At 49.2% G+C, this 14,809-nt stretch overlaps 1 long non-coding RNA gene across 1 annotated transcript in view; it reads left to right on the forward strand.

The window, feature by feature from the left end:
- Positions 1-726: 726 nt before the first annotated feature.
- Positions 727-14,809, forward strand: part of LOC116544503 — a 24,242-nt gene continuing 10,159 nt past the window's right edge. The window contains exons 1-2 of the long non-coding RNA XR_004265935.1: positions 727-737; positions 5,765-5,770. This is a non-coding gene — a long non-coding RNA (uncharacterized LOC116544503). The remainder of the gene's footprint in view (positions 738-5,764; positions 5,771-14,809) is intronic.

Below are 14,809 nucleotides of genomic sequence, written 5' to 3' on the forward strand. Positions count from 1 at the left end.
CAGATTAGAGCCAGAGGCTGTGGGGAGGGAGAAGGGCAGAGTGATTGCTTAAGGAGCATAGCGTTTCCTTGTGGGAAGAGGAAAATGTTTTGGATCCTCACAGAGGTGGTGGTTGCACAACATTGTGAATATACAAATGTCATTGAATTGTTTGCTTTAAAATGGCTGATTTTATGGTACGGAAATTTTACCTCAATTAAAAAACATTTTGTCTCTTGTGGACAGATTTGGCCCATGGCCCAGAAGTTTGCAACCCCTTGTGTTCTATGCTGTCCTTACCAATTCTTGTTAGGACAGAATAGAAGCATAGAACTTCTACCAAGAGCTTCTTTTTTTTTTTTTTTTTTTTTTTTGAGATGGGTTTTTGCTCTTGTCACCCAGGCTGGAGTGCAGTGGCGCGACCTCTGCTCACTGCAACCTCCGCCTCCCAGGTTCAAGCAATTCTTTTGCCTCATCCTCCCAAGTAGCTGGGACTACAGGCATGCCACTACGCCTGGCTAACTTTTGTATTTTTAGCAGAGATGAGATTTCACCATGTTGTCCAGGCTGGTCAGGAACTCCTGACCTCAAACGATTTGCCCACCTTGGACTCCAAAGTGCTGGGATTACAGGTGTCAGCCACCTCTCCCAGCCGGAAGAACTTCTTTTATTATTATTATTTTTTGAGACTGAGTTTCACTCTTGTTGCCCAGGCTAGAGAACAATGGTGTGATTTTGCTCTGCCAGAATTTTTAAAAGTAGGGTCAGATTTCAGAGGACCTAAGAAAACTCATTAACAGCTGCTCTGGGTCTCAGCCCTTGAGAGTTACTCATTGAGACAGATAAAGTTTCAGAGCAAGGACCCATTTGACTGTTTGTTGGGAGCCAAGGAAAGGCTTCACTGGAGCAATGGCTTCTGACATGGTCCTGGAAGCATTTCCATCGAGGAGTGCTCCCAGCGAAGCAGATGGCAGGGCTAGAGAAGGCAGGGCACGTTCAGCTCCCTAGCGAGGTCCAAGCCCGGGGTGGGACAGGTTAGTAGCGGGAAGGGATGAAGGTGGCACCCGAGAGCAGACCCAGAGAAGCCTCATGAAGTGAGCGCTGGGAGCCTCTGAAGCGTTCAGAGAGAGAGAGGGGCTTGTGCACGCAGCTGGACGTGGGGCTTGTGAGGTGGCGCAGGCAGGCAAGGAGGTCGGGTCAGCTGGGTCTCTAGAGTAAGAAACAGGGCCAAGGAGGGCCTGGAAGCTGGGTCTTTGCTGCCGAGAAGGTGTTCATTCTGTCAACTGAGTGGGAGAGGCAGTGATAGAGATGTTCATAAGAGGGTTTGAGAAGGTTCTTGTAAGAATACACTTGCAACAAATGGCATGAGGAAGAGAGAGAGGGGGTCACAGAAAAGTTCTGTTGAAAACTCAGATTCTGGGCTGGGTGCGGTGGCTCACGCCTGTAATGCCAACACTTTGGGAGGCTGAGTCGAGAGGATTCTTTGAGCCCAGGAGTTCCCTGGGTGACATAGTAAGACCCCGTTTCTACAAAAAAATTAATAATTATTAGCCGGACATGGTGGCGTGCGACTGTAGTCCAGCTGCTTGGGAGGCTGAGGCAGGAGAATCGCTTGAACTCCGGAGGCGGAGGTTGCAGTAGGCCAAGATCACCCCACTGCATTCCAGTCTGGGCTACAGAGCGAGACTCCATCTCAAAAAAAAAAAAAGAAAAGAAGGTGCTCAACTGCACTCCTGTCCATGCAGGCTGCCTTTTGTTCTCCCTTGACCCTGGCCTGCCACTGGCCTTGCTGAGGTCTTTGAGAGAAGGAAGTGGGCTGGGCAAAGGTGAGGAGGCAGAAGCCAATAGGAGGCCAGGCCTCTTTTCTCTCCTCCAACATTTGCCTGAACAGCATGGGAGAGGCCAAGCTGGACTCCTGCTGTGGTGGGAGGAACTTGTATTCAGTGAACTTTATTCACCTTCCTGGGCTTACACACCAATGCTCCTGCAAGGGGCCACTTGCCACCAGACATGGCATTCCTGTAGAGTTGGCATGGGAGCCATGCTGCTCAGATGCCAAGGGCGGGGCTCTGAAGGTGCCAGGCCAGGGGAAGTGAAACCAAGCTCCCTGGATGCACCCACTTCCTGAATTGGCTGACCTGGGACAATTTAATTTCTCTCCCTGAGCCTTGGTTTCCTCATCTCTAAAAGGGGAGGGTTAAGTAAGCTAGTATCTCTAAAGCACCCTGCACAGTACCTGGCAAGCAGCAAGCATCTGTGAAGGTCAGTTGGTCCTTCTCCCTTTTCCTTTTTTTTTTTTTTTTTATGAGACTGAGTTTCACTCTTGTTGCCAAGTCTGGAGTGCAATGGCGTGATCTCAGCTCACTGCAACCTCTGCCTCCTGGGTTCAAGCAATTCTGCCTCAGCCTCCAGAGTAGCCGGGATTACAGGCAAGTGCCACCATGCCTCGCTAATTTTGTATTTTTTGTAGAGACGGGGCTTCTCCATGTTGGTAAGGCTGGTCTCGAACTCCCAACCTCATGTGATCTGCCCCCTTCAGCCTCCCAAAGTGCTGGGATTACAAGTATGAGCCACCAAGCCTGGTAGGTCCTTCTGCCTTTTACTTATGGGGAAGGTTTGTCAGAAGGACAGAATGCTTGTCATGGGCCTGTCTTGAAGTGTTGGAAGGCTGTGTACTCCCCACACCGGCATGCATCTTCATTGTGGTGGGTCTGTGGTCTGTCCTGCATCCACGCTGTCTGTGAGTGGACTTTATCATCCTGCAGCCACCCTGTGAGGAGGAGTTCCTCATCTCTCTGGCCACCACCTTTGGCCTCATCACCTTTCTTCTTGATTATTGCAACAACCTGCTCTGGCTTCCTGCTCCCCAGCCATCCCCTACTCTGCCCCAGAGGGAGCCTTGTAGCCTACATATTCTGTCCCTACACTCCTCTGCTGGAGAGGTGGAGTCCCAGCTTCAAGACTGGTCCTGCGACTCCTTTAGTCTTTGGTCCAAGCCACTGCTACTGCTTCCGTACACCTTTGCTCTGGGGACCGCCTCTGTGTCCTCATCTGTAAGAGGCTGGTTGTTGGGACAGTCCATTAAGAGCACCCATTGTCCTCAAGGCCCCTCCTTCTACCCTCAAGGCAAAATTAATCATCACCCCATCCTCTTGCTGCTCCAGGCTTTTTCCATTTCTTTGCTGTGATGGTGCTTGTCACAGTGCGTTATCCTCTGTCACCCTCAAAGACAGTGAGCCCTGAGTGTGGGAGACTGGTGGCCAGCGCATGTCCAGATTCCCCTAATTCCTCTTCTGGTGCCTGACAGTTGGCCATGCTCAGCTCCAAGCTATCATCTGCAAAAAAGCAATTCAGGGCTGTTTTCTAACCAGGAGGAGGAGCTGAAGCAAGGCAGCCCTGGCTCTGAATCCTAGTCCTGTCCGTGACTTCCTAGTGACCTTCCTGAGTTTCGGATTCTTCATTTGTAAAGCAGGCAGCATCCCCTGGGCATGTCCAGGGACTTGACAGCTATGTGTCCCCTGGCCGCCCTTCACTCCTTGCCCTCCCTTGTCCTCTCTCCCCTGGAGCTGGGCCAGGCCCCAGCCTGAGGGAGGCGAGCTGGGTTCTTAGAGAGATAGCATCAGAGGGTTTCAGACCTTGCAAAGGGCAAGCTAACAGATAACTCCTGGTGCCGGCCCTAGCTCTGCCAGTTCCTCCAAGATTGGTCTTTTTAAAATTTTTATTTATTTTTAAAATTGTTTTTTAGGCTGGGCATGGTGGCTTATGCTTGTAATCCCAGCACTTTGGGAGGTTGAGGCGGGTAGATCACTTGAGGTCAGGGGTTTGAGACCAGCCTAGCCAACATAGTGAAACCCCGTCTCTACTAAAAAATACAAAGTTAGCCAGATGTGGTGGCACATGCCTATAATCCCAGCTACTTGGGAGGCTGAGGCAGGAGAATCGCTTGAGCCCAGGAGGCGGAGGTTGCAGTGAGCCGAGATCATGCCACTGCACTCCAGCCTGAGTAAAAAAAGAGCAAAACTCCATCTCAAAAAAAAGAAAAAAGGTTTTTGGTAAAATAGTGGCAAGGTCTATGTTGCCCAAGCTAGTCTCAAGCTGCTGGGCTCAAGCAATCCTCCTGCCTCAGCCTTCGAAAGTGCTGGGATTACCACTGTGTGTTGCCACATCCAGCCCGAGATTGTTCTAAAGCTGTGTCACAGAGGTGTATTGTGGCTGTGGAGTGGAGGCAGTGGGGCTGTGCACCCACCCAGCCCACTCTTGCACCTAGGGTGAAAGTGGACTCCTGGACCTGGGCTGCCTTCCCTGAGTCAGCAGAGCTGAGGGGGAGCCTTTGTTAACTCCTGCTTCCTCTTCCATGGGTGCCCCCACCCCCAGGGGTGACTGGGGCACCCCCAGGCAGGAGGTTGGGGTGGAGGTTGAGAGCTGCCACGACTTGCTCAGGTGCCTGCCTGGGGCCGAGCTCAGACCTCCAGGAGCCCGCAAGGACTCACGCCCTGGAAGTCCAGGCAGTCCCACTGGCCCACTCATGTGCCACCAGAAACCTGGACCAGCCCCACAGCTAAGTCCAAGTCGAGCTGCCACCCCAAGTGGTAACAGGGTACTTTGCTCAGGAACTCCTGGGCTGCAATCCCTCAGTTGCAGTGATTTATGTCAAGGGGTTGGGGGTGGAAGAAGTCTGGAGGAGTCATTGTGAAACTACAGCAGCAACATGAAGAGAGCTGTATAGATGGGTTCCACACAGTTTGAATGTGCTTCACACTACTGAACTGTATGCTTAAAGATGGTTAAGAGGCCAGGTGCGGTGGCTCATGCCTGAAATCTCCCAGCACTCTGGGAGGCTGAGGTGCGTGGATCACATGAGGCCAGGAGTTCGAGACCAGCCTGGCCAACATGACAAAACTCCATCTCTACTAAAAATATAACAATTATCTGGGTGTGGTGGCACATACCTGTAATCCCAGCTACTCAGGAGGTTGAGGCATGAGATCTCTTGGACTGAGAGGCGGCGGTTGCAGGGAGCTGAGAGAGGGCTACTGTACTTCAGCCTGGGCAACAGTGAGAGACTCCGTCTCAAAAAAACAACAAAAAAGGCTGGGCGCGGTGGCTCATCCCTGTAATCCTAGCACTTTGGGAGGCCAAGGTAGGTGGATAACCTGAGATCAGGAGTTCAAAACCAGACTGGCCATCATGGTGAAACCCCGTCTTTAAAAAATAAATAAATAAACAACAACAGAAAAACGTAGCTAAGATGACACATTTTATGTGCATTTTATCATGATTTAAAATGTTTTGGCCGAGCGTGTTGTCTCACACCTGTAATCCCAGCACTTTGGGAGGCCGAGACGGTTGGATCATGGGGTTGAAAGTTCAAGACCAGCCTGGCCAAGATGATGAAACCCCATCTCTACTAAAAATACAAAAATTAGCTGGGTGTGGTGGTGGGCACCTGTATTCCAGCTACTCGAGAGGCTGAGGCAGGAGAATCTCTTGAGCCCGGGCGGCAGAGATTGCGGTGAGCTGAGATTGCGTCACTGCACTCCAGCCTGGGAGACAGTGTAAGACTCTGTCTCAAAAAAATTAAAATAAAATAAAGTTTTAGGCCAGGTGTGGCGGTGCACACCTGTAGTCCCAGCTACCCAGGAAGCTGAGCCAGGATTGCTTGAGGCCAGGAGTTGGAGGCTGTAGTGAGTCATGATCAGGCCACTGCACTCCAGCCTGGGCAACAGAGCAAGACTCCACCTCTTAAAAAAGAAAAAGAAAAAAAGAGAGAGAGACAGAGAGACAGAAAAAAGTGAACTTGGGTTGGCATAGTCCAGAGTTGTCCAAAAGGTGCTGGTCATGGGGCACAATTTTTTTTTTTAAACAAAGACTTTACCTGGATTACTTTCTTTTTTTTTTTTTTTTTTTTGAGACAAAGTCTTACTCTGTTGCCCAGGCTGGAGTGCAGTGGCACAATCTTGGCTCACTGCAACCTCTGCCTCCCAGGTTCAGGTAATTCTCCTGCCTCCTGAGTAGCTGGGATTACAGGCGTGTGCCACCACACCCAGCTAGTTTTTGTATTTTTAGTAGAGATGGGGTTTCACCATGTTGATCAGGCTGGTCTCGAACTCCTGACCTCGTGATCTGCCTGCCTCGGCCTTCCAAAGTGCTGGGATTACAGGTGTGAGATTACTTTTAAAGCTTAATGACAACAGTTTTCAAATGTACACAAAGGTAAAGAGGGAATTTTTAAAAACTCCCACGTACCCACTGGCTGCCTTTAAAAGTTATCCAGCAGAAGCTGATTTTATTTACTTCCACACAAACCTTCCCACACTCCAGAGTTATTTTAAAGGAATTCCATGCAGTATGATATTTCATCCATTTGTTTGTCAGTGCAGACAAACCATTTAAGTTGTAATAATTATGCTTGTATTTTTATTTTTTGCTTTTTTTCTTTTACTTTTTTTTAACGTTAATCGCTGTTGGAATTGATATTTTATTATCATTATTATTTAATTTATTTATTTATGTACTTATTTATTTATTTATTTATTTATTGAGACAAAGTCTTACTCTGTTGCTTAGGCTGGAGTGCAGTGGCATGATCTCGGCTCATTGCAACCTCCATCTGCTGGGTTCAAGAAATTCTCCTGTCTCAGCCTCCTGAGTAGCTGGGACTACAGGCACATGCCACCATGCCCAGCTAATTTCTGTATTTTTAGTAGAGACAGGGTTTCACCATATTGGTCAGGCTGGTGTCGTACTCCTGACCTCAAGTGATCCACCTGCCTCAGCCTCCCAAAGCACTGGGATTACAGGCGTGAGCCACCTCGCCCAGCCTATTTATTTATTTTAGAGACAGTGTCTTCCTCTGCTGCCCAGGTTGAAGTGCAGTGGTGTAGTCATAGCTCACTGCAGGCTCAAACTCCTAGGCTCAAGAGATCCTCCTGCCTTGGATCCAAAAGTGCTGGGATTACAGGGATGGGCCACTACACCTGGGCTAAATGGTGATTGTTTCACAGTTTGCTTCAAACAAGCACTGAAGTCTGGGCAAGTCTGCTGTGGATACTCCCACATGCAGGCAGTCTCTCTGCTGTGCCCTCCACCAGCGCTAAGGGCCACCTGCCCACAGGTACCCCTCTCCTTTCTCCTCCAAGGGAAGGCCAGGAGAAGTAACTTTTGAGGTTACTTTAGGGGCTTCTGTCTGTTTGGAAAAGGATGTGAAGCTGAAGCTGATGGTTTCAGTGCCCAAAGGGGAATGCTTCCCGCTGGCGTATGGAAGCCACAGGCCTGACAGTGAGGTCCTGGTCTTGGGGGTCTCAGCCACCTGGCCACCCACTCCCCCCTCACTTAGGCATCCACTTAGGCGGCTGCTCACACCCCCTTCAATCTGTCTGTGTTCAGCCAATCAGCCAATCCAGGGTTATAGCCCTCCCTGCCCTGGGCCCTGGCTCCATGAAGCACCATGGGCCTTGGAAGATCTCCCCAAATCATCCTGTCTCCTTAGTGTCTTCTGACAAGGCAGATGTTTCCCTGGGCCCCTGCTCTGGTCCGCTTCCTTGGCACAGTTTGTAGCTGTGCCTGACACAGCCCACCTACCTGGCTTCTGTCCCAAACCCGCAGCCAGGCCATGTGACAGCCACTGCCTGTACCCAAACATTCATCCAGCCCCACCCAAGAGAGCCAGACAGGCACTCACACACCCTCACTGCCTGGCCCTGCCGCGCCCCCACCCCACCCTCCCTGTAAACCTACTGGGGCAGCAGCTTCCCCTACCTTCCTCCTAGAGCTGCTCCACCTCCTCCTACAGCTGGGTCACACACAGATTCTCACACCCTTGGCAGGTTGGTCATGGCCCTGGTAGGCCTGAGGACAGGATGGGCACAGGACTGTGGGCAACGTAGAAAGGTCGGGGAGTGCAGGCCTCCTACTCTGTGTCAGCTGCCAGACCCTGGAGCTTACTAGGCTGAGGGGGACAAAGAATGCACCAGAGGGGACAGTGACCATTGTCCCCAGGTTAGTCCACCACAGGTTTGATGGGAAGTTCACAATTTACTAAATGCCCTTGGTCCTCAGGAGCAGATGCTGAGATGCAGTTAGGAGAACAAAGGGAAGGAAGGGAGCTGGGCATGGTGGCTCATGCCTATAAATCCTAGCACTTGGGGAGGCTGAGATGTGAGGATTTCTTGAGGCCAGGGTTTTGAGACCAGCCTGGGCAACATAGCGAGACCCTGTCTCTAAAAAAAAATTGTCTAAATTAGCCAGGCGTGGTGGCTGTATTCCCATATGCTTGGGAGGCTAAGGTGGGAGGATCAGTTGAGCCCAGGAGTTGGAGGCCACAGTGAGCTATGATCATGCCACTGCACTCCAGCCTGGGCAACAGAGCAAGACCCTGTTTCAAAAAAAAAAAACAGGGAGGAAGGAGATTGGGCAGAGGGCGCCACCAGAGACGCTCTGGATCTGAGTGCCTGACAGAGGAGTCCCCTGTTAGACAGAAGAGGCCCTGATACCACTGTCTTGCTTAGTCACTGGCCACCAAGGAAGAGGGTGACCTCGATCTGAGAGCTGAGAGGACCCTGAAGGCACTGACAGCTGGGCAGTGACTGAGTCCTTTTGAAGGGCTGGGTAGCAGGCGCCCTGGGCCGCAGACATGAAGCCTTTAGAATGGAAGCTGGTTGACAGCAGGACTACGACCTTCTAGACTCTGTCACCCCCCATCTGTCACAGGCTAGGGCCCACGAGGCCCTTGGCATGCTTAAGTGAATGTGTGCAGGAATGAGGAAATGAACTTCCTCTAAAGAATCCTGGCGGCATGAGATTCTGGAACTTGACGACAGTGACCTGCATTCACATCAGTCCTGACCCGTCTTAGCTTTGTGGCCTTTAACCTGACCTAGGCCTTAGTTTCCTTGTTGGTGAAATGATAGTGATGATGCCTGTCATGATGTTTCATTTTCTTTTCTTTTTTTTCTTTGAGATGGAGTCTCACTCCAACCCAGGAGGCGGAGGTTGCAGTAAACCAAAATTGTGTCACTTCACCCAGGCTGGAGTGCAACCTCCACCTCCTGAGTTCAAGAGATTCTCATGCTTCAGCCTCCCGAGTAGCTGGGACTACAGGCATGTGCCACCACACCTGGCAAATATATATATATATTTGACACAGAATCTCGCTCTGTCACCAGGTTGGAGTGTGGTGGTGCAATCTTGGCTCATTGCAACCTCCACCTTCCGGGTTCAAGCGATTCTCCTGCCTCTGCCTCCCAAGTAGCTGGGGCTACAGACACACGCCACCATGCCCAGCTAATTTTTGTATTTTTAGTAGAGATGGGGTTTCACTATGTTGGCCAGGATGGTCTGGATCTCTTTGACCTCATGATCCACCTGCCTTGGCCTCCCAAAGTGCTGGGATTACAGGCATGAGCCACCGCGCCCGGCCTCTTTTTTTTTTTTTTTTTTTTTTGAGATGAAGTCTCACTCTGTTGCCCAGGCTGGAGCATAGTGGCGCAATCTTGGCTCACTACAACCTCCGCCTCCTGGATTCAAGCAATTCTCCTGCCTCAGCCTCCTGAGTAGCTGGGATTACAGGTGCACACCACCATGCTCAGCTAATTTTTGTATTTTTAGTAGAGACAGGGTTTCACCACGTTGATCAGGCTGGTCTTGAACTCCTGACCTTGTGATCCACCCACCTCGGCCTCCCAAAGTGCTGGGATTGCAGGCGTGAGCCACTGTGCCCAACCGAACAAATTCTGTAGATTCCCTCTCTAAATATGTCTCCATCCGTCCACTTCTTTAGTCTCTGAAGCCATCAGTACAAGCCCTGCCCTCTCCACCGCCCACGCCAGCTTACTGCAGGAACCACCCAGCTTGCCTCCTTGCTTCCTGTCTCACTCCACCTGGTCCATTCTCTACACAGCAGCCAAAGTGGCTTTCTAAGCCGTGAATCTGGTCATGTTCCTTCACTGCTTCATTCTTTATAGTTGCTTCCTGTAGCAGGAAGACCCCATAAGTGCTGAGGCAGGAGCCAGAAGCCTCAGCCTATTTCCATATAAACAATGAAGAAGAAAGTAACTAGAAATATAAGCATAGTAGTTATTAGTTATTCACAGGAGATCTTAGTTATTCATAGGTGATGCTAATTCTTTTACTAACGCCTCTCAGGTCGAAAGTGTGAACCTGGGGTGAAATTGTGAAGGAAATGATCCTAAGGCAAGATAATTTAAGCCCTATGTCACGCCAGTGTAAGGGTAGGGTGCCTTCGCTGTGCGGTAGCGCCAGCGATGGGGAAGCGCCCGCTGTTTAGCCAGCTAGGGAAGGAGACGTCCAAGATGGCCAAGACTTCTCCTTCCTCAGGGGAGTTAGGGGAAGACTCTGCTCCTCCGAGCTCTTTCGGCAGGCCTGACACTGTCAGGGAGCCCCGCAGACGTCCAGGGGCTTAATTGTCTCTATGTGATGCTGTGCTTCAGTGGTCATGTTCCATGTCCACTCTCATGTTCTGCTTCTACACCTGGTTCCTTTTTTCTTAGAAGAGATAATCAGTAAAAGTAATACAAATCTTAATGTCTCTGTTCTTTCTTAACAAGTATGGAACAGTGCTGACGCATTATGCTCCTTACCTCATCTTGGCTACCTGAAAGTCTTGGGCCCCTACCTATGTGACACGAGATGTACTTGACCCTATCACTAATCACCAGTGCCACGCCCTACCTACCCTGCCCCCAGCTTTGTACTAAATAGAAGTTGGGGCCACTGGCAGACTCCGCGCTTTGGTTGGCCCCCAGTGGAACCCTGGGCCTAAACTCTCTTTTCTCCATCTCTGTGTCTTGTGTCTTTTATTTCTACAGTTTCTCATCTCCACACCAGCAGAGAGGGGCTCAAAGGACCCTGTAGGGCTGGACTTTACAGCTTCCCATGGCCCCCTCTTTACTATGTCCTATCAGATTGTAGCTGCCATGGCTCTAGCCTCACTCTGACCCCATCTTCTCCCACTGTCCCCTTATTCAAGATCCAGTCACACTGGCCCACCGCACACCTTGCTGCTTCCCTATCGTTCTTACCTAGGGTGATTTTTCTCTAGAGCACAGGCCTCATGGGACATTCTGTAAGTCAGTGCTTCCCAATCATTTTAACATCAGGGCTTTCAGAAATTTCACTTCTTTTGAGGCCCAGCACAGCGGCTCATGCCTGTAATCCTAGAACTTTGGGAGACAGAGGCAGGCAGCTCACCTGAGGTCGGCAGTCTAAGACCAGCCTGGCCAACATGGTGAAACCCAGTCTGCACTAAAAATGCAAAAATTAGCCGGGTGTGGTGGTGCACATCTGTAATCCCAGCTACTTGGGAGACTGAGGCAGGAGAATTGCTTGAACAGGGGAGGTAGAGGTTGCTATAGGTCGAGATCACTCCTGGGTGACAGAGTGAGACTTCGTCTCAAAAAAAAACAAAAAGGAAGTTTTACTTCATTCATGTATTTTGAGGCCACATTAACAGGTGACTGAAAGAAATACACATTATGCCATCCTGGGAAATTGAACCTTTATTATTGTATAGTGATGTGCTTTGTCTCTAGTGTTTTATTATTATTTTTTTTTCCTGAGTCTATTTTGTCTGAGACAGGAAGGAATCCCCTCTCCCACCTGCTAATCTCCCTTTAGTGCCTGTCATTGGCAGAAGCTAACAAGAAGTCAGCCGGCAAGGGGGCCTAGGAAATGTGTGGCCTGGGAGATGTTCTCACTGTAACTTCCGTATCTGTAATCTTTCCTTCTGCCTTTCACATCCTTTTGTTTCTCTATGCTTGTTTCTGGATTGTTTTTTCTGACCTGACGTCCAGTTCTCTCACTCCTTTTGCAGCCATGTCAAATCTGCTGTTAAATCCATCCATTGAACTTAGTTTGAATTTTTTAGTCATAAACTTTTTTTTTTTTTGAGACTGAGTCTTGCGTGTCACCCAGGCTAGAGTATAGTGGCACAATCTTGGTGGAGTGCAACCTCCACCTCCCGGGTTCAAGTAATTCTCCTGCCTCAGCCTCCTGAGTACAGTAGCTGGGATTACAGGCACACACCACGATGCCCGGCTAATTTTTGTATTTTTCTTTTTTTTTGAGACAGAGTCTCACTCTGTTGCCCAGACTGGAGTACAGTGGCATGATCTTGGCTCACTGCAGCCTCTGCCTCATGGGTTCAAGCAATTCTCCTGCCTCAGCCTCCCAAGTAGGAGGGACTACAGGTGTGTGCCACCATGCCCAGCTAATTTTGATATTTTTAGTAGAGATGGGGTTTCACCATGTTGGCCAGGATGGTCTTGATCTCCTGACCTCGTGATCTGCCCGCCTCAGCCTCCCAAAGTGCTGGGATTATAGGCATGAGCCACTGTACCCAGCCCTAATTTTTGTATTTTTAGTAGAGATGAGGTTTTGTCATGTTAGCCAGGTGGGTCTTGAACTCCTGGCCTCAAGTGATCCCCCTGCCTCAGCCTCTCAAAGTGCTGGGGTTACAAGTGTGAGCAACTGTACCTGGCTTTCTATTTATTTCTTTTTCACATATGCTATATAATTTATAGAGCTTTCAGTTCCTTGCTGAAATTTTCAGTTTGGGCATTTAATTTCTTGAACATAATAAGTATAATTTGTTTTAAAGTCTGGAGTTCCTCTCTGGCTCTATTTCTATTGACTTATTTCTGATGGTTTTAGCTCAAGAAATCTTGCTTCCTCATTTTTCTGTTTATTTTTGTATGTTAAAATTGTGTTTCTGAAACTATTTGTAGAAGTAATTTGAAATGGGGTGATTTTATCATTCACCAAAGAGAGTTTTCTTTCTCTCTCTTTCTTTCTTTCTTTCTTTCTTTCTTTCTTTCTTTCTCTCTCTCTCTCTCTGTCTCTCTTTCTTTCTTTCTTTCTTTCTTTCTTTCTTTTTCTTTCTTTCTTTTTCTTTCTTTCTTTCTCTCTTTCCTCTTTCTATCTCTCTCTCTCTCTTTCTTTCTTTCTTTTTGAGACAGAGTCCAGGAATTTTTTGACTCTGTTGCCCAGGCTGGAGCGCAGTGGCATAATCTTGGTTCACTGCAACCTCCACCTCCCAGTTTTAATTGATTCTCCTGCCTCAGCCTCCTGAGTAGCTGGGATTACAGGTGACTGCCACCATGCCCAGCTAATTTTTTCTTTTTACTAGAGATGGGGTTTCACCATGTTGTCCAGGCTGGTCTCAAACTCCTGACCTCAAGTGATCCTCCCACCTCGGCCTCCCAAAGTGCTGGGATTACAGGTGTGAGCCACTGTGCCCGGCTAAAGAGAATTTTCTATTGCTTTTGCCAGGCGCCTGGAGGTATTAGCAAACTGAGATCATCTTAGTTCATACTTAGGGCATGATGTTTTTCTCAGGAACCTGGATGACTCAGACCTGGACTATCATTCAGGTAAGGACTGGTTTACTTTCAGTTCACCTTTACTTCTGAAATGCAGTCCTTTGGGGGCTGAGTCAAGTGTGGGAGGTGGCTTATCACGCCCACTCTTGGCAGGCCCCAGACTTCGATGTTTATCTCCAGCCATGCAAAGCCACCAAAAGTGAGCTTAGCCTCTCAGGCACTCTTTTCAACTGGCAAAAGCTTCCAGGACAACTGCAGCCTCAAGTATCTGGGTCACCTCTTGGGAATCCTGTTCTCTCTCAGACCTCAAAATGGCAATTCTTCACTATTTTGTTAGTTCTTTGATGCTTATTATTTATTTATTTTTGAGTTGGAGTTTTGCTTTTGTTACCCAGGCTGGAGTGCAATGGCACAATCTTAGCTCACTGCAACCTCCCGGTTCAAGCGATTCTCCTGCCTCAGCCTCCCAAATAGCTGGGATTACAGGTGCCCACAACCATGCCTGGCTAATTTTTGTATTTTTAGTAGACACAGGGTTTCACCATGTTGGCCAGGCTGGTCTTGAATTTCTGACTTCAGGTGATCCTCCCACTTCAGCCTCCCAAAGTGCTGGGATTACAGGCAGGTACCACCACACCTGCCCAATTCCCAGCTACTCAGGAGGCTGAGGCAGGAGAATCACTTGAACCCAGGAGGCAGAGGTTGCAGTAAGCCGAGATTGTGCCACTGCACTCCAGCCTGGTAAGGAAGTGAGACTCTGTATAAAAAAAAAAAAAAAAAAAGATTGTGTATGTTGGCCAGGTGCAGTGGCTCACACCTGTAATCCTATCACTTTGGGAGGCTGAGCTGGAGGATGGCTTGAGACCAGTTCAAGACCAGCCTGGGCAACATAGCGAGACCCCATCTCTAAAAAAAAAATATTAAAAATTAGCTGGGAATGGTGATAAATTACCTGTAATCCTAGCTGAGGCAGGAGGATCTCATGAGCCCAGGAGTTTGAGGGTACAGTGAGATACGATCAGGTGACTGCATTCCAGCCTGGGTGGCAGAGCAAAACCCTGTCTTAAAAAAAAAAGATTTTGCGGCCGGGCGCGGTGGCTCAAGCCTATAATCCCAGCACTTTGGGAGGCCGAGGCGGGTGGATCACGAGGTCAAGAGATCGAGACCATCCTGGTCAACATGGTGAAACCCCGTCTCTACTAAAAATACAAAAAATCGGCTGGGCATGGTGGCACGTGCCTGTAATCCCAGCTACTCAGGAGGCTGAGGCAGGAGAATTGCCTGAACCCAGGAGGCGGAGGTTGCGATGAGTCGAGATCGTGCCATTGCACTCCAGGCTGGGTAACATGAGTGAAACTCCGTCTCAAAAAAAAAAAAAAGAAAAAAAAAGATTTTGTGTGTATGTGTGTATAAATTTTTTTTTTTAAGAGATGGGTTTTTACCATATTGATCAGGCTGGTCTTGAACTCCTAACCTCAGGTGATCCACCTGCC

The sequence above is a fragment of the Sapajus apella genome, unplaced genomic scaffold (genome assembly GCF_009761245.1).
Source record: "Sapajus apella isolate SASKATOON/1434 unplaced genomic scaffold, GSC_monkey_1.0 scaffold219, whole genome shotgun sequence".
In the NCBI taxonomy this organism is placed as follows: domain Eukaryota; kingdom Metazoa; phylum Chordata; class Mammalia; order Primates; family Cebidae; genus Sapajus; species Sapajus apella.